This window comes from Haliotis cracherodii, unplaced genomic scaffold, assembly GCF_022045235.1.
Source record: "Haliotis cracherodii isolate W230 unplaced genomic scaffold, xgHalCrac1.p SCAF_3, whole genome shotgun sequence".
Lineage (NCBI taxonomy): Eukaryota > Metazoa > Mollusca > Gastropoda > Lepetellida > Haliotidae > Haliotis > Haliotis cracherodii.
The window spans coordinates 26,335,932-26,356,701 of record NW_027266286.1 but is presented as its reverse complement, the minus strand read 5'-3'; the positions used below and the strand labels follow the sequence as shown (position 1 = coordinate 26,356,701).

Below are 20,770 nucleotides of genomic sequence, written 5' to 3'. Positions count from 1 at the left end.
ATATTGTTTTTATTGTACGCACACACACTCACACACGCCGCTCCAGCCTTTGGTGTCTACCTTTCACAACGTTTGAGGTACAATCGTACGAAAGCCTAATGATGCCACGGTGGTATCAAAATCTATTTTTTTCAAATCGAAATTTCTAGCTATTTCAATTATCTCCTTGTTACTTCGAGATTATTTGAAAAGTTTTAATTTCGATTTTTTTATTGTTACTTTTGTTATTTTCTCGTCATTTCAATTATTTTCTGGGTATTTCAAGTTTATTTCAAATTTCGCTAAAACAAATTATGGTACCAAAGTGGCACCATTAGGCCTTCATTCAATCGAGTATGCTCTTTCTACGGAGATTTCTGAGAGCGTCATACGACTCTTTCTCAAAGGTTTTTGATGAAGGTTACAAAAATCAAGGCCTTAGTAAAGTTTTATTAAGTTTTATGCTAGTCATGTTGAGGATATTTCCAAATTTGACGCATAAGTGACCAAAATGATGTCCGATGCAATTCCCTATTTTGACTAGTACCATACGTTTCCATGTCTTTTGAGATGAACAATTGTCTTGCCCCTTGATACACTCATCTTTTCGCGAACACCTGGTCCTGGTATCACCCCTATTTGATTGTGATTCACAAACACATGCTTATGATAGTCGGAATCGTACAGTGGGCTCTACTTTCAGAGGAGATTTCGTATGATTATAGTGAGGTCTTGTGGCTTTGATTTTTTTTAACTCCTTCGCCTCTTCTTGCATAGTATTGATCTGATTGGATTTGAAAATATTTTATTGCGAAAAATCTAATGGATTAGAAATTATAAGTAATGCATGTTACAAACGTGCATATATACAGTATGGCACACTTACACGTGTACACGTGTACACACACACACACACACACGCACGCACGCACGCACGCACGCACGCACGCACGCACGCACGCACGCACGCACGCACGCACACACACACACACACGCACAAACACACACATACACACATACATGAGATACATTTTATATCTATTGTCATACTGTGGTACATGTAGATGGTAAGGTGTTAAATTATTAAGAAAAGCAAGTCCACTATTTATTACATAATACTTGTCTTTAAGTATGAATTAAATCTAAAGTTGCCACAAAAGTGCATGATATCCAATAAAAATGATCTATGGGGACATGTGACAAAGACAGGCCAGGTCCGGACACTATAAAATGATGCCGTCAACATTAGGAGAGGAGAGCGCGGTTTGCAGTCGATCGAGTCAAATGCCGATCGATCTAAGTTCTTCCCATTTAGTGATGCGCCTGGCCGGTCTAATCCTGTGGTGTATTGATAGATGGTTGGGTGTAAGTAAAACTAATGTGAGAATAAAGCTGATGTTGCATGTTTATTATGCGAGTATAAATGCTGATGGAGACAATTCAGAGTAAGCGTCTTTAGACCAATGCCTCCTGGACTGAACTGAGCAAATGCTGACAAGGCGAGTTGCAAAGTCATGACTTAACTGACCATGATGACCAGGAACGACAATACCTTTAGTAACTGTGGTAGGGTCCCACTTGACCCCCGAAAGCAGTTACGACAGTATCCACGAAACTGTGGATGACTTCAACTTTCCCTGTATGACGAACAATATACCAATAGCTCCAGCCTTTGGTGTCTACCTTTCACAACGTTTGAGGTACAATCGTACGAAAGCCTAATGATGCCACAGTGGTATCATAATTTATTTTTTTCAAATCGAAATTTCTCGCTATTGCAATTGAGGAGATCGTTACTTCGAGATTATTTGAAAAATTTAAATTTCATTTTGTTTCTCGTTACTTCTGTTATTTTCTCGAAATTTCGACTTTTCCCCCCTAGTTATTTCTATTATTTTCTCGTTATTTCAAGTTTTTTTCAAACATCGCTAAAAAACATTAAGGTACCAAAGTGGCACCATTAGGCCTTCATTCAATCTAGTATGCTCTTTCTACGGAGATTTCTGAGAGCGCCATACGACTCTTTCTCAAAGGTTTTTCATGAAGGTTACAAAACTCATGGCCTTAGTAAAGTTTTATTAAGTTTTATGCTAGTCATGTTGAGGATATTTCCAAATTTGACGCATCAGTGACCAAAATGATGTCCTATTCAATTCCCTATTTTGACTAGTACCATACGTTTCCGTGTCTTTTGAGATGAACAATTGTCTTGCCACCGGATACACTCTTCTTTTCGCGAACACCTGGTCCTGGTATCACCCCTATTTGAATGTGATTCACTAACACATGCTTATTCTCCTATGACCAACAGTTACGCAACATTACAACAACACTCTTTAGAATGGAACACGCTGTGCGTTGCACGGCCGAGATTTGTTTCCGCGATTGCGTAAACGTACATACATTTTATTTTACTTTTGATGTTGCATACCTCAGCTCTTACATACATTGAAACATACACTATTTGATCACAATTAACTTGCTGTTGCCCGACACGTAAAACCAGAGGAAAACAACTCCTTTAGAGAAAATACTCTGGAACCGTGTTCCTTCAACGACTGCAAACAGCAACTACCGGAGGGTTTACAGTATACATGTGATCTACTGCAGATGTACATGAACACTTGAACCTGATATATTCATTAGCTACATACAGCAGCTTACGTTAGTATTATAATGGCTCTTCAGCCCAGAGCAACACCACATCGTACGACTGTACATACAGCAGCTTACATTAGTATTATAATGGCTCTTCAGCCCAGAGCAACATCACATCGTGCTACTGCACATACAGCAGCTTACGTTAGTATTATAATGGCTCTTCAGCCCAGAGCAACATCACATCGTACGACTGCACATACAACAGCTTACATTGTATTATAATGGCTCTTCAGCCCAGAGCAACATCACATCGTACGACTGCACATACAGCAGCATACATTAGTATTATAATGGCTCCTCAGCCCAGAGCAACATCACATCATCGTTTTACTACGCTTACAGCAGCTTACATTGTATTATAATGGCTCTGCAGCCTGGCGACAACAATACGCCCGAAAAATATAACAAATCTGAATCTGTCCCGACTGTCACATATCTGAAACATACAGACAACAGATTAAAACATTGAAAATGCAATACTTTTCACATAAAGAAATAGAATAATCTAATGGCCGTGCTTGCACTTAGAGCGAGAATGAACAATTCAAATCTTCACACTCCTTAAGTACCCCAGTTTAACGCCATCTAGTGGGGCGGACTACTCACTTACATTAACGCTACACACCGCTAGGAGAAAGTAATTTACTTCTAATTCATCCTTCAAACGAAAGAAATAATATTTCTCCTATGCCCAACAGTTACGCAACATTACAACAACACTCTTCAGAATGGAACACGCTGTGCGTTGCACGGCCGAGAGCTACAAAGAAAGTCAAAGACCAAGAGAAAGGGAAACTTTCATTCTATTGTTAATACTATCCTTAATATATCCGTCCTTAGCATTCTCACTTTTCCATCTTCCATGTCTTTTAAACATACAGTCTGGTATGCCGCTGTTCGCTGCTGCTGTAGCACCACCACTACGTAGACTGTGTAGACCATAACTTTTAATGTTCGTAACAAAGGGGGACAATGCATCTAAGAAAAGTTCCCTCAGTCTAGTGTATGACATAGGATTGTTGCTTTTTCTTAACACATAACCAGACGCACATTTGCTGAGGTTTCTGAAAACATACTGATCAGAATCTGCCGGAATACCTGCAAGTTTTAGATATTGTTTCAAACATTCAACTGGACACAATTTCGATTGAGTTCTACTGATAACAAGCCAGACTCCGTCTCTATATACATCTGTTTTAGACTTTTCAATAAAAACTGTCATGTGAGAATCATAAAATATTATATCCGAACGAGAAATATCAATCAGTTCAGAAGATCTTAAGAATCCAGCATAAGCCAACAAGCACATTGCTAGTATTCTCAAATCAGACAAAGATGCATTTACAATTTTTGAATCGTACAACCTCTCAAGAATAGCAACACTGGCTCCTTCTTAACAACAGACTTAGCCAATTTACGTTTAGCTGCTTCCAACACATTTTTCACAAGACCATTTTCAGTAGGACACTCAAGCCCCACACTACAATGTGCATGCCTTAAGCTATAGAAGGCTGTAATGACAGGTGACACTGTATCACTCTGTTGGACAATAGATAAAAGATAAATAGCACAATGCAGGTGCGAAATAGGTAATACATCCGGCATATTATTCATTTTTGCCCACCTTTGCCAAGCAGCAAAACCATATGTATATTTCTTGACAGTGGACTCGGCTCTCGACTCTGACAACAGGTCCGGCAGACAGTTAGCCAGCTTGCGAATAGGAACAGGAAGATGATCAAGCTCAATTTTATATGTACACTGGAACACATCTGTAACATTGAAAACATCAATCAACGATAATCTACAAGAAGAGCAAGCATGTTAAATTGCAATTCTGTTTCACCAAACATTCCTCCTGGAATCCTACTAGCTATATAAGACTCTCTGGAAGTAGGCAAATACATACAACTTTTAACTTGCGGAATAAACATTGAATTTGAATTTAATAAAGGCCAGAAACAAGCAGAATGCCATTCGGGGACGACAAGTGTACCCGTAGCACCACAATGTGCCAGATGCTTGATTGTTTGTGGAAACAGACATATTGGGGGCACAATCCAGCTCACTGTTCCTTTCCAGTTCACAGTAAAGCAGTCCACAGCAGCACATCCAGGGTTGCTATAACGTGAATTGAATACCTCTAATTGGGTGTTATAATAGGTCGCAAACCGATCAACATCATGAGGGCCCCACTTGCCATTCACGTTTTGAAATATGCTTTTAGCAATACCCCAGTCATCATAGTCGACCATACGACTAAGGTAATCTGCTTTCTGGTTCTCATAGCGAGGGATCCATTGTAAATGTAGATCAATACCATTCTTCACACATAAGTCAAATATTTCTAAAGCAAGTGACTGTAAGTGGATCTTCATACTCCCTTTCTCAATAATTGTTGCAACATTTTTATTGTCTGTGAACCACTTGATACTCTGGTGTGATAAACTAGACACAAAACTCTGCAACACCATATGCACGGCTTTCAGCTCCCTCCACGTCGAGCTAAGCATTGGCTCGTCCCTTGACCACTGCCCATTGGAAGGGACATTATCCAATTCCACACAGTAGCCACCGTAACCACTATCACTGGCATCTGAATATACTAGTTTCCTTGAAACTGTTGTCTGAACTAGATATCTGGAACAATACTTATGTAAGCTACATGACCAAAACTGCAACTGTTTGATACTTGAATCTGACAACACAATATAGCTATGCCAAGACGGGGATGCAGCAACATCAATACTCAGAGATGAGAGATTGGACCCATCACAATTTTCATAGACATTATCTGACCAACGACGGAAGCTATATATTTCACTTGGAAATAGCTATGGTTAGATTGTAATAACACGGTAATGCACTTCAATACCTTATCCCTTTTTCTGTCAGGAACACTCATGATCATAGATGTTGTATCAATCCTGAAACCTAACCACTCAATTGACTGAGACGGCAACCAAAGGGACTTTTCTACTTTAGGAACGAAACCTGATCCGAGTAGATCCTGCTTAACAGCTGCACCTGACGCGTATGCTTCGTCCCGTGAAGAACCTGAAAGAATACCATCATCTAAGAAAGTTACTATTCTGTATCCCTCATACCTCCATTTCTTAACCAACTGTCTTATAACTTTGGTGAACACATATGGAGCTGATGTTAATCCAAAGGGAAGCACAAGGAATTTGTAATAGTGAACGATTCCTGTTTGATCAGCCCATGAAAATCCGAGATAATTAGTATGAGGGGGAAAAATATCAATGTGGTGATAAGCAGAATGGATATCAAATTTTATGAGCCAGTCATTTTTTCTGATGTAATTCAAAGCTATCTTCCAATCCTCATATTTCACACTCTGTTTGTAAACATAATTGTTAATTCTGTGAAGATCTAAAATTAATCTCTTCTTCCCGGAAGACTGGACTGATACGGACAGTGGACTGACGATAGTAGGAGGAGTATCACACTCGCATATGAGACTTTTCGTCTCCAGTTCATCAATAGCCTGTGTGACAAAGTCTTTGTGTTTGAAAGCTGATTGGTTATTTCTTGCATACATAGAAGATGGTTGAAATATAAATGTGATCTTATACCCATTAGCAATCAAATCTACAACAAAATGTGAAGAACCAATATTTATCCAGAATTGCAACCTGCTCTTGAGACGCCCCCTAACCACAATTTCAGCTGTACCTTGCTCATACTCATAATAGTCATCTGTAATATTTTGAGAAAATTGCAAATCATCAACAACGCCATCATGACTGAAATACTCAACTGACAGGTCTTGCGAACTATTGATTCCCTTGGGATGAGCCTCCGGCTGCAAAACTGGACAGTCTCTGGGTTGACACGTTGTTGTTTTGGGGACAGTCTCTTCTGAAGTGACTGAAGTCACCGCACGTAAAGCATGCTCCTGTCCTCTGACCTTTGGCACGAAAAGGCTGGTTTGTGATAGGTTGAATATGTTGCACAGAAGAAGCAGGAAGAAAAGCACCTTGCACGGGCCGGGTAAAGGTTGCTGATCGCCTGGATGACCTACTTGGATACGGCGCTTGGCGTGAACGTTTCTGACGTAATTTCCGAACAGCTTTATTGTCGGCCCTCGTAATCTTCCTGTCGTCGTCCGAATCGTCGGCAAGTTCATTGGAAACATAGTTCCGGACCGTCTCCCATCTACCCTCGGAAGAATCTGCAATTTTTATAAGTTTATTGCGTTGCTGGATCCTTGCAATCTCTGACGTGATATACGTTTCACAGTCCTGGAAACGTTGATTTTGTATAGCTACCAAAACTTGAGTAAGTGAGTCTACCGTTTCTTCGTTGAAACTGTGTTGGATTTTATTACCTTCCCGACTCCACGAATAGTCTTTTTCAGCTCGCAGTTTCTTTAAATCTTTAGCGGTCTGGCTGAATTCTTCCCTCAACGCTCCGATGCGGTCATTGAGCGACAATTCAAACTGAGCTTTGTTGGTATCTAATTGCTGTAGTATAGCATCAAGTTTGGCGTCGGTATTCATGACTAGAATAATCTAATGGCCGTGCTTGCACTTAGAGCGAGAATGAACAATTCAAATCTTCACACTCCTTAAGTACCCCAGTTTAACGCCATCTAGTGGGGCGGACTACTCACTTACATTAACGCTACACACCGCTCGGAGAAAGTAATTTCCTTCTAATTCATCCTTCAAACGAAAGAAATAATATTGATAGTCGGAATCGTACAGTGGGCTCTGCCTTCAGAGGAGATTTCGTATGATTATGGTGAGGCCTTGTGGCTTTGATTTTTTTACTCTTTTGCCTCTTCTTGCATAGTATTAATCTGATTGGATTTGAACATATTTTATTGCGAAAAATCTAATGGATATATTTAGGCACAAGTGACACACTTACGAGGCCTTCTTCTACATATAATCTATTACATTGTAATATGTGAACAATGACATAATAATAGTGCAGAATAAATTACAGTGCATAAAAATTATAAGTAATGCGTGTAACACACGTGCACATATACAGTATGACAGTATGACACACTTACACATACAAAATACTTGTCTTAAGGTATGAATGACATCATAAGTGCAAATCTACCAGAACGTAGGATGTACATATGGACCGAATTCAAAGTATCTTAAGTGACACTTCCATTCTCATGATGCACTGTATTCAAACTTTAAACCCTGTGTACGCTTAGATGTATGAAGTCTGGACTAAGCGAAGGTCCTGGGTTAGGAAGGATATCAAAACGAAGAGTGATACTCCAGGATTTTATATATATATATATATATATATATATATATATATATATATATATATATATATATATATATATATATATATATATATATATATATATATATACATACACAGAGAGAGAGAGAGAGAGAGAGAGAGAGAGAGAGAAAGAGAGAGAGAGACACAGAGAGAGAGTACTGTTATCCTGGGTTACATACAGGTGTAACAGCTGATCCTGATCACCCTGATCTGTTGCCGTGGATGCCTCACTGCTCGATAACATGGATTCGTTATAAAAAACACGACACTGGATTACCTTGTATTCAGGAAAAATAGAATGAGTGTAAGTACATACTAGTCTTTGTTTTCAAATTAGGCAAACCTGTATGTGAAAGGTAATATTTGATATGCATTACTGGGCTGGAAATTATATGATTTTAAGTCTGAAATAATTAAACCAGGATAGCCAGTGTATAACAACACACTGTGGTAGCCACAACGGGATTAATTAATAATGGTTGTTGTTTGGTTTGGTTTGTTGTTTTACGCCGCACTCAGCAATATTCCAGCTATATGACGGCGGTCTGTAAATAATCGAGTCTGGACCAGACAATCCAATTATTAATATCATGAGCATCGATCCACAAAATTGGGATCGATGACATGCATGAACCAATTTAGCGAGCCTGACCACCCGATCCCGTTAGTCGCCCCTTACGACAAGCATAGTCGCCTTTTACGCCAAGAATGGGTTGCTGAAGACCTTTTCTACCCCGGATCTTAACGGGCCCCCTTACAGATTTAATAAGTGATTTTAGTTGTACCAACCGTCATATAGCTGTTTATCGAGGAATAGATATTTTTTCAATCAGTTTGTATTTCAGGTTCAATCGTCTCTTGTTCATGGAATAGAGGTATGTGAAACGGATCTGCTAAAACACAGAGGTGTGTGTGTGTGTGTGTGTATGGGTAACTTACAGAACCAGACAATCCCCCAAATACATCATAGCATATAAATCCGTTTTCGATACGCTTGGGGTTGGATACGCTCACCTTTTCGCCAACACCTGGTATCATAACTATTTGATAGTGAATTGGTTGATAGGCATTGATAGGCATTGCTTGAAGTTGACGGATGACAAGGTAGACACAATTTTATGGATAACAACTCAGTCTTGCTTGACAACGGTATAAGGATCTCTACCGAAACGTCGCTTTTTACAGTATGAAAGAAGTTGTTATCCATAAAATTGTGTCTACCTTATTTGATAGCGATTCATAAACACATGCTCATGATATAATAGGAATCGTACAATCGACTCTGCTTCGTGCAGAGATTTCTATTGGATGTGGAAAGAAATAAGAACAAAAGACACATTAATGCAACTGCTTGATTTTATTACGCCGTGGTGCGCATGTGCAGTTTCAGTTTTGTGTCATCTATCTGCGACAGACACAGACATCTTGGCCGTTACAGGAGCCTCCCCTGTATCCCTTCAGCAGACAATGGGCTGCACAGGCGGCGCTACCAATAGAGTTGCCCATTATGTTGAGCTGAGCCAGAATGTCACATGTGACACGTTTCTCTGTAATAAAACATCAATGATCAAAAGAAGCGTTATTAGAGTTCATCGGTTGTTAATTTCATTCAAAAGAAGCGTTATTAGTTTAGGATTTCGTTGCCTTTTTCTAACAGAATTTTTGAGTGCCGATTCACTTAATTATCAAATGCAATTTCTATACATAAAAGGTTACAAAACTATCGCTAACTTCTACCATATTGTAACCATTCTTAATAGCATGACGTTTTGTTTAGAATCCATGTGTAAGAGCTGTATGTTATTAATCCTAGCTAAAAATATATAGCACAACAATTTCTGGATAAACAATTTAGAGCAGTCCCCACTCAACTACAACATAATCTTACTATATTTCTTTACACCCTTACACTTAAGCGACCGCCTCCGTGGTCTAGTGGTAGAGCGTCCGCCCGGAGAGCGGAAGGGCCGGGGTTCGATCCCCGGCCGCGTCATACCAAAAGACGTTAAAAATGGTACTTGTTGTTACCCGGCATTTAGTGGCTAAAACAAGGACTGGCCGGCTCGGAACCAGTATACTGTGTCTGAGTGGGGTATTCATGTTAAACTGCAGCATGGTATCTCAGTGGGCTAGTCCGGACTAGTACAAGCAGACACACACGGGCATGCACGTCGCTATATAAGTGCAATAATCTTGGACGTGACGTTAAACCCAATTTCACCTCACCTCACCTCATTGGCATACAGCCAATCGTTTATGAATTTATGGATACTGTTTTCCTCGAGGGAAAAGTGTTCACCTCCATTACATGGTAGGCCGCTTCACGGGAAGTTTTAAAAATTGAATATAGTCATAATTCTAAGGTTTCACTCAATGAATTGCATTCCATGCATTAATAAGCTAGTTTTGTCAAAACATATGCCTCTGAAATTATGCCCAAGGGACAAAGACTGGACCACCATCGCCCCAATGTCATTGTATACTAAACAATTCATACATCCATGTGTCAAAAAGGTATACATTTCCTTATATAAGTTATGTTACATTGTGTTTTCTGTAAAAAAAATAATATTCGATGCATATATGTTTGTGTAGACATATGTTATTTCGAAAGTCATTATAACATGATCTTTGTCAGAGTGAATGAGTGAGTTTGGTTTTACGCCGCTTTTAGAAATATTCCAGCAATATCACGGCGGGGGACACCAGAAATGGGCTTCACACATTGTACCCATGTCGGGAATCAAACCCGGGTCTTCGGCGTGACGAGCGAATGCTTTAACCACAAGGCTACCCGACCGCCCCGACCTTTGTCAGATCACATGCACGATGAAATAGATATATATGTTGCTGGCGAGGATCGATCTCCCCTCGATTGATAATGTGGGCTCGGGATTATCATCTTAAATTATTACATGTTTGCAACAAGAAATTATTAACAAGCAATATAAACAGAAGAGTATTACGTTCCACGTTTAACCACTGCTGCTTCGTATCACGCCGGACATAAATTAACTGAATTGAGGGATTTTTGTTAGAGAAAAAGATTTTCAGTCACAGCTCTGAAACACAAATATTTCGTCACACATTTTGTGCCAAATGTCTTTTCCAGTATTCTCTAGAACAAATAACGTTGTTCAAATGGTTACTTCGATCTCTAACCGTTGACAGATCTGGTCTACTAAAACCATAATATCATTTCAACCTTAACACACACGGGACCAAGATGTATGTAATAGACTGTATGTATTCAGGCCTACCGAAGAAAACTAGCAGAGAGCTACCAAACTATGGAATATGTAAACACATTTAACAGAAATAGCCAAATAACTAACAAACAAAGACACAATCCCCATAACGTTTGCATCATAATGATAAAAACCGGCATATTTTCAATGGTACCAAACACAGTAAACCACCCCGATTTAGCTACCCGAAATAAAACGCATAAAATGAAACCTGAAACACAAGGGGGAGAAACACAACATCTATGTGTATTGCTATAACCCATATAAATAGAAGAGGGTAACACGATTTTTATTTCTTGACAAAGCTGCCATTATTTATGCCATTATTAATGCCTATAAAACGACAAGATAAAGCAGCATTATTGACTCTGAAGCATTTAAATAAAAAACAACAACAGAAGGTTAAATTTCTTTGACACATATCAGAATACTTTCATATGCCTAGTTATATTCATTAAAATGTCTTTATTCACGAGTGAAACTTATTAGCGTTAACGGTGACGTCATTTGGAGGCTGCTAACAAAGAACTGCAGCACAAGTGTTCAGAAGTTATACATGGAAGCGCAACTGTGGTCAACCGAAGTATGACGTAAATCCTTTAACATGTGCTAACATTGGTCAACGCGGGTTCACCAAGGTCGCCAAGTTTTCAAATAGAAGGCGAACACCTGTATAAAACATAATATTATAATTTCAATTAAACATTTCTTCAGTATACGGTACTTGAGGAGAGCACGTTCTAGATCGAGAGAACTAAATTATCTTTAATAACGTAGGTCGATGCTCATGGTATCAATCACTTAAAATTGATTGTCTGGTCCAGACTCGATTACTTACAGACCGCCATCATATAGCTAGACTATTGCTGTGTTAAACAACACACAAACAATAATTTGTTTTGGTCACAACGTCTCACCTATTCTGGCGGATTCAACTGAGCATGCGCCAAGAAGTAGCAGAACCGCGGAGAGAGCGAAGATTTGCATCTGAAAACAATGTATGACGTCATTGAGTTAAAGGGAGACTACTCTACACTGCATACGCTGTAGACTAGTCCCCTGTCTCTGTTGCGCACGCGGCACAAACTTTGTGCAGTTACTGTCGAGGGACAGGGTACCAGTCCACATGCGCGGATCCAGAGGGGACCCAGAGGGGATTTAGAGGGAATACCCTCTAATGCATACACATATCGTTGACGTTTTAGAATACTTTGATTCGAGGCAGCAACACGGTGGCAGCAAATTATCATGTCTTTCTTAGAACAATCTCATTGAAATCAGATCTTAGTTCTCGCTACCGCTAAACAATGATCTGAGGACATCCCATTACGGGGCACGTCAGACCGACCTTGCGAGAACTTTGACCAACCAAAGGAATGACCAATCAGAAGGCAGCTTTCTCGTGCTGTACAGCACAAATTTCAACTTGGCGACTACGCTTCGAAACATATTTTGACACATTCTCGATTACAAATTTGAAACCTAAATTTCAGGATTTAAATATAACTAAAACTGAACAATTAACAACATAAGTAAGGATAAGCATTTATGGATGAACAATTTCTTTATCACAATTAAGAGCGACAGTTCTAACACCGTTATCAAGTAAGTGATATAAAGAGTATGGTTGACGTGTATATAAACAGGTAGGAGGCAATGTTTATACAGTAGAGTATATACTTGTCAACCATACTCTATATATCACTTGAACTTTATGTTCATCCATAAATTCTTATCCTTACTTAGGATTTAAATATAACTAAAACTGAACAATTAACAACATAAGTAAGGATAAGAATGTATGGATGAACAACTTCTTTATTAGAATTAATTATCTAACTAGATCATACAAAGGAAAAGTTGAAATTGTGTTTACTTACGATTGCCTTGTTCAGTCGCGAGTTGCTTCAGAGTGCCAAGTGATGGTAGAGGTCGAGTTTTTATGTATACAAAGTGTGAAGGAAATGACATATGTTTGACACAAGCTGTTGACACAATAACGGGATATATCAGGTCAGGATAATTGTATAATACAGGATCTCCAAACTATATGTAACACTAACAAGGAACTGCTGACAAGGCTGATTGGATGACAGATGTGCAATTCAAGCAAGTTCTGACCTTTCAGTCTGTTTTGTAAGCAAACGATAAGATCAACAGCAGTAAACATTACTGGCAGATGAGAGCAGTGTTTTTGTCACGATCTCATTACCTGCATGGTTTTATTAATTGCTGGACTTCCTCGTAGATAACGCCTATGTTAGATTTGGGGACAGGGCATTTAGGCAAGAAGTAGGCATCCCCATGGGTGCCAACTGAACTCCCCTTCTTGCTGATCTGTTTTTTTCGGATTTTTTGCTTGGATTGGCAATGTCAAAGTTTATCGATGATCTGGTATCTTTCAATAATAATAAAATAGCCAATTCCCTCATACTGATTTACAAACAAGAACAAGAAATAAAAGAGGTCAGTGAAACCGGCATATATGTTTCACATTTAGATCTATACAAAAACATTCTGAGCGACAGAGAGCAGTATTGTTATAAGGTAAAAATGCATCCCAAAAACCTTCGAAAATTATACCAAAGTCAAACTTTGATTTGATGGTTATAATATTAAACGATGGAGACAGACAGTCGGAGTGTCGGCGCAAACAGGCAGGAAATCAATAGGACGATGACAGCGGCGTGACATCTCCTGAGGTGTTTCCGCCAATTAATCAATCGACATCTATTAATCGGTCACCAGGTTCCATTAATTTTCCGATCACGACACAAACACTCACTTATGGTCTGATATTGCTTTTAACCAGTGTATCCACGAAACTGTGCCAGTAGCTCCAGCCGTTGGTGTCTACCTTTTACAACGTTGCGGTACAATCGAATGAAAGCCTCATTAATGATGCCATGGTGGTATCATAATATATTTTTTTTAAATCGAAAATTCTCGTTATTTCAATTATTTTCTCGTTACTTCGAGATTATTTGAAAATTTAATTCTTTTTTCTCGTTACTTCTGTTCTCGAAATATCGATTTTTTTCTGGTTATTTCGATTATTTTCTCGCTATTTCAAGTTTATTTCAAATTTCGATTAAGAAAAAGTATGTTACCAAAGTGGCACCATTAGGCCTTCGTTCAATTGGAGATTTCTGAGAGCGTCATACGACTCTTTCTCAAAGGATTTTGATCAAGGTTACAACCCTCAAGGCCTTAGTAAAGTTTTATTAAGTTTTATGGTAGTCATGTGGAGGATATTTCCAAATCTGACGCATCAGTGACCAAAATAATGTCCGATGCAATTCCCTATTTCCACTAGTACCATACGTTTCCGTGTCATTTCAGATGAACAATTGACTTGCCAACGGATACACTCATCTTTTCGCGAACCCTATTTGATTGTGATTCACAAACACATACTTATGATAGTCGGAATCGTACAGTTGGCTATGCTTTCAGGGGAGATTTCGTATGATTATGGTGAGGTCTTGTGGCTTTGATTTTTTTACTCTTTTGCCTCCTCTTGCATACATATAGTACTGATCTGATTGGATTTGAACATATTCTATTGCGAAAAATGAAATGGATTACGAGGCCTTCTCCTACATACAATCTATTACATTGTAATATGTGAATAATAATAGTAATAATAATAAATTTTAATAATAATAGTGCAGAATAAATGTACAGGGCATAGAAATTATAAGTAATGCGTAGACCACACGTGCATTTATAGAGTATGACACACTTACATGTGGACAAAAACACACACACGGCCAAACCATTCCTCCTTTCAAAAGTTGTCACCTATGTGCAAATGCACTAATTAGGAGTGTATTTGTTCTATCAAGCTACAATTAAACTACTTCGGCCAAACCATTCCTCCTTTCCTCCGTCACTCGATGAGAGAAACATGATATTTGACTTTACACATGGAACATCCTATTTATTCTATACTTTTTGTGTAGTTGACTACTGGAATCTTTCTTTTTATTTATTACAAATGTAAAACTTTGAAACGTAAATTCCCCCTACCTAACACGCATTTACCTTTCACGTACACCATTCCTAGAACTAAAAATAAAAGAGACCCGTGAAACCGTCACATGTGTTTCACATTTAGATCTATACAAAAACATTCTGAGCGACAGAGAGCAGCATTGTTAAAAAGTAAAAATGCATCCCAAAAACCTTCGAAAGTTATACCAAAGTCAAACTTTGATTTGATGGTTATAATATTAAACGATGGAGACAGACAGTCGGAGTGTCGGCGCAAACAAGCAGGAAATCAATAGGACGATGACAGCGGCATGACATCTCCTGTGGTGTTTCCGCCAATTAATCAATCGACATCTTTTAATCGGTCACCAGGTTCCAGTAATTTTCCGATCACGACACAAACACGATCTCATGGTCTGATATTGTTTTTATTGTGCACACACACACACACACACACACACACACACACACACACACACACACACACACACACACACACACACACACACACACACACACACACACACACACACACACACACACACACACACACCGCTCCAGCCTTTGATGTCTACCTTTCACAACGTTGAGGTACAATCGTACGACAGCCTAATGATGCCACGGTGGTATCATAATTTATTTTCTTCAAATCGAAATTTCTCGCTATTTCAATTTTGATGTCGTTTCTTCGAGAATATTTGAAAAATTTAAATTTCGATTTTTTTATCGCTACTTTTGTTATTTTCTCGTCATTTCAAGTTTATTTCAAATTTCGCTAAAACAAATTATGGTACCAAAGTGGCACCATTAGGCCTTCATTCAATCGAGTATGCTCTTTCTACGGAGATTTCTGAGAGCGTCATACGACTCTTTCTCATTTCCAAATTTGACGCATCAGTGACCCAAATGATGTCCGATGCAATTCCCTATTTCCACTAGTACCATACGTTTCCGTGTCGTTTCAGATGAACAATTGACTTGCCACCGGATACACTCACCGCAAACACCTGGTCCTGGTATCACCCCTATTTGATTGTGATTCACAAACACATGCTTATGATAGTCGGAATCGTACAGTGGGCTCTGCTTTCAGAGTAGATTTCGTATGATTATGGTGAGGTCTTGTGTCTTTGATTTTTTTAACTCCTGTAGATGGTAAGGTGTTCAATTATTAAGAAAAGCAAGTCAACTATTTAATACATAATACTTGTCTTAAAGTATGTATTAAATCTAAAGTTGTCACATAAGTGCAAATACACTAATTAGGAGTGTATTTGTTCTATCAAGCTATGATTAAACTTCTTCGGCCAAACCATTCCTCCTTTCAACCGTCACTCGATGAGAGAAACATGATATTTGACTTTACACATGGAACATCCTATTTATTCTATACTTTTGTGTAGTTGACTGCTGGAATTTTTTTTTTATTCATTACAAATGTAAAACCTTGAAACGTAAATTCCCCCTACCTAACACGCATTTACCTTTCATGTACACCATTTCTAGAACTAGAAATATAAGAGACCCGTGAAACCGTCTCATGTGTTTCACATTTAGATCTATACAAAAACATTTTGAGCGACAGAGAGCAGCATTTTTATAAGGTAAAAATGCATCTCAAAAACCTTCGAAAGTTATACCAAAGTCAAACTTTGATTTGATGGTCATAATATTAAACGATGGAGACAGACAGTCGGATTGTCGGCGCAAACAAGCAGGAAATCAATAGGACAATGACAGCGGCGTGACATCTCCTGTGGTGTTTCCGCCAATTAATCAATAGACATCTATTAATCGGTCACCAGGTTCCATTAATTTTCCGATCACGACACAAACACAAGCTCATGGTCTGATATTGTTTTTATTGTGCACACACACACACACACACACACACACACACAGCTCCAGCCGTTGGTGTCTAACTTTCACAAGGTTTGAGGTACAATCGTACGAAAGCCTAATGATGCCACGGTGGTATCATAATTTATTTTTAAATCGAAATTTCTCGCTATTTCAATTATCTTCTCGTTACTTCGAGATTATTTGAAAAATTTAAATTTCGATTTTTTTTCTCCTTACATCATTTTCTCGTCATTTCAATTATTTTCCCGAAATTTTGATTTTTTTTTCTAGTTATTTCGATTTTTTTTCTCGTTATTTCAAGTTTATTTCAATTTCGATTAAAAAAAGTATGATGTCCGATGCAATTCCCTATTTCCACTAGTACCATACGTTTCCGTGTCATTTCAGATGAACAATTGACTTGCCACCGGATACACTCACCGCAAACACCTGGTCCTGGTATCACCCCTATTTGATTGTGATTCACAAACACATGCTTATGATAGTCGGAATCGTACAGTGGGCTCTGCTTTCAGAGTAGATTTCGTATGATTATGGTGAGGTCTTGTGGCTTTGATTTTTTTAACTCCTTTGCCTCTTTTTGCATAGTATTGATCTGATTGGACTTGAACATATTTTATTGCGAAAATCGAATGGATTAGGCACAAGTGATACACGTATGAGGCCTTCTCCTACATACAATCTATTACATTGTAATATGTGAATAATCATATAATAATAGTGCATAATAAATGTAGAATCTATAAGTAACGCGTATAACACACGTGCACATTTACAGTATGACACACTTACACGTGTACACACACACACACACACACACACACACACACACACACACACACACACACACACACACACACACACACACACACACACACACACACACACACACACACACACACACACATACATACATACATGAGATACATTTTATATCTATTGTCGTACAGTGGTACATGTAGATGGTAAGGTGTTCAATTATTAAGAAAAGCAAGTCAACTATTTAACACATAATACTTGTCTTAAAGTATGAATTACATCTGAAGTTGTCACATAAGTGCAAATCTACCAGAACGTAGGATGTACATATGGACCGAATTCAAAGTACCTTAAGGGACACTTCCATTCTGAAAATGCACTGTATTCAAACTTGAAACCCTGCGTACGTTTAGATGTATGATCTTCAAGTCAGGACTAAGCGGAGGTCCTGGGTTAGGATGGATATCCCCAGAGAGTGAGAGAGAGAAAGAGAGAGAGAGAGAGAGAGAGAGAGAGAGAGAGAGAGAGAGAGAGAGAGAGAGAGAGAGAGAGAGACAGAGAGAGAGAGAGAGACAGAGAGAGAGAGAGCTGTTATCCTGGGTTACATACAGGTGTAACAGCTGATCCTGATCACCCTGATCTGTTGCCGTGGATGCCTCACTGCTCGATAACATGGATTCGTTATAAAAAACACGACACTGGATTACCTTGTATTCAGGCAAAATAGAATGAGTGTAAGTACATACTAGTCTTTGTTTTCAAATTATGCAAATCTGTATGTGAAAGGTAATATTTGATATGCGTTACTGGGCTGGAAATTATATAATTTTAAGTCTGAAATAATTAAACCAGGATAGCCAGTGTATAACAACACACTGTGGTAGCCACAACGGGATTAATTAATAATGGTTGTTGTTTGGTTTGGTTTGTTGTTTTACGCCGCACTCAGCAATATTCCAGCTATATGATGGCGGTCTGTAATTAATCGAGTCTGGACCAGATAATCCAATGATTAATATCATGAGCATCGATCCACAAAATTGAGATCGATGACATGCATGAACCAAGTCAGCGAGCCTGACCACCCGATCCCGTTAGTCGCCTCTTACGACAAGCATAGTCGCCTTTTACGCCAAGAATGGGTTGCTGAAGACCTTTTCTACCCCGGATCTTAACGGGCCCCCTTACAGATTTAATAAGTGAGTTTAGTTGTACCAACCGTCATATAGCTGTTTATCGAGGAATAGATATTTTTTCAATCAGTTTGTATTTTAGGTTCAATATCGTCTCTTGTTCATGGAATAGAGGTATGTGACACGGATCTGCTAAAACACAGAGGTGTGTGTGTGTGTGTATGGGTAACTTACAGAACCAGACAATCCCCCAAATACATAATAGCATATAAATCCGTTTTAGATACGCTTGGGGTGGGATACGCTCACCTTTTCGCCAACACCTGGTATCATAACTATTTGATAGTGAATTGTTTGATAGGCATTGATAGGCATTGCTTGAAGTTGACGGATGACAAGGTAGACACAATTTTATGGATAACAACTCAGTCTTGCTTGACAACGGTATAAAGATCTCTACCGAAACGTCGCTTTTTACAGTATGAAAGAAGTTGTTATCCATAAAATTGTGTCTACCTTATTTGATAGCGATTCATAAACACATGCTCATGATATAATAGGAATCGTACAATCGACTCTGCTTCGTGCAGAGATTTCTATTGGATGTGGAAAGGGCTTTGTTGCTTTATTTACATAATTTTGATACCAAGAATCCATCCACACAATTCCATCCATTAATGTGCTAATAGAGCCACAGTTCAGCATAACTGTTTAAACACTAGTTGTAGAAAAGTGGATTGTCCCTAGTCCAAACAACAATCTACAAGTACTTGACCATTGCACGTTTCTCAAGGCAGTCAATTTTCCAAAGGTCACTGACCCCTGCTTAATTAACTGACTTGTAACAGCGAAACAGTTTGCTCAATTGCCTCAAGTTTGTTTGTGGATATACCTTCATGTCATCTACTAATGTCCGCAACAAAAGAATTCTTCTTAATTCCTGGTATCTGAGGTTGTTAACTTCTCAATCAACAACCCATGGTTGATTTCATGGCCTTTTACAATGTTCTTAGAGGCAACATTTAAAATCACACAGAAGACCAGAGCAGGAAAGCTTTGTTTTCACGCTACCAAATGAATTTCCTACTTTCCGACCTCAAGAAAACCATTGTTACCGAGTATGGATATTCTGCCTTTGTAAAGTGTTGAATTGTAACGTAGGCTTTTGAGATAGTAGTATTGAGTACTGAGCAAATGAGACTGAGTTGGTTTACTCATCGGTGGGTACTTATCTGAGCCCACCAGCTTCCCAACGTACAATCATGACTTCATCGATAAAGTGAGTGTAGTTTTACGCCGCTTTTAGCAATATTCCAGCAATATCACGGCGGGGGACACCAGAAATGGGCTTCACACGTTGTACCCATATCGGGGATCGAACCCGGGTCTTCGGCTGTGACGAGCGAAAGGTTTAACCACAAGGCTACGGGCCGCCCCTCCTCGATAAAGCTTATATGTGCGCGAACAATAAAAGTAATAATTCAGTATTCTTTTTGTATTTTCATTTGTGATACAAGTTGGGAGTTTCTAAGTGAATGTCTTGAGTAGTATGTAAACATATGATGTTGAGAGTGGTGTAGAACCGCTTTGAAGAAGTAGACCTGGGATTGAGAGGGCTTACCGCGTCAGTGTCATTGTCCTATTGCTGCATTCAATTAGAACAAAAGACACATTAATGCAACTGCTTGATTTTATTACGCTTTGGTGCACATGTGCAGTTTCAGTTTTGTGTCATCTATCTGCGACAGACACAGACATCTTGGCCGTTACAGGAGCCTCCCCTGTATCCCTTCAGCAGACAATGGGCTGCACAGGCGGCGCCACCAATAGAGTTGCCCAATATGTTCAGCT

General features: G+C 38.9%; 1 pseudogene; it reads right to left on the bottom strand.

The window, feature by feature from the left end:
* Nucleotides 1-3,412: 3,412 nt before the first annotated feature.
* LOC139473559 (uncharacterized) lies at nt 3,413-5,551 on the bottom strand (annotated as a pseudogene).
* Nucleotides 5,552-20,770: the final 15,219 nt, after the last annotated feature.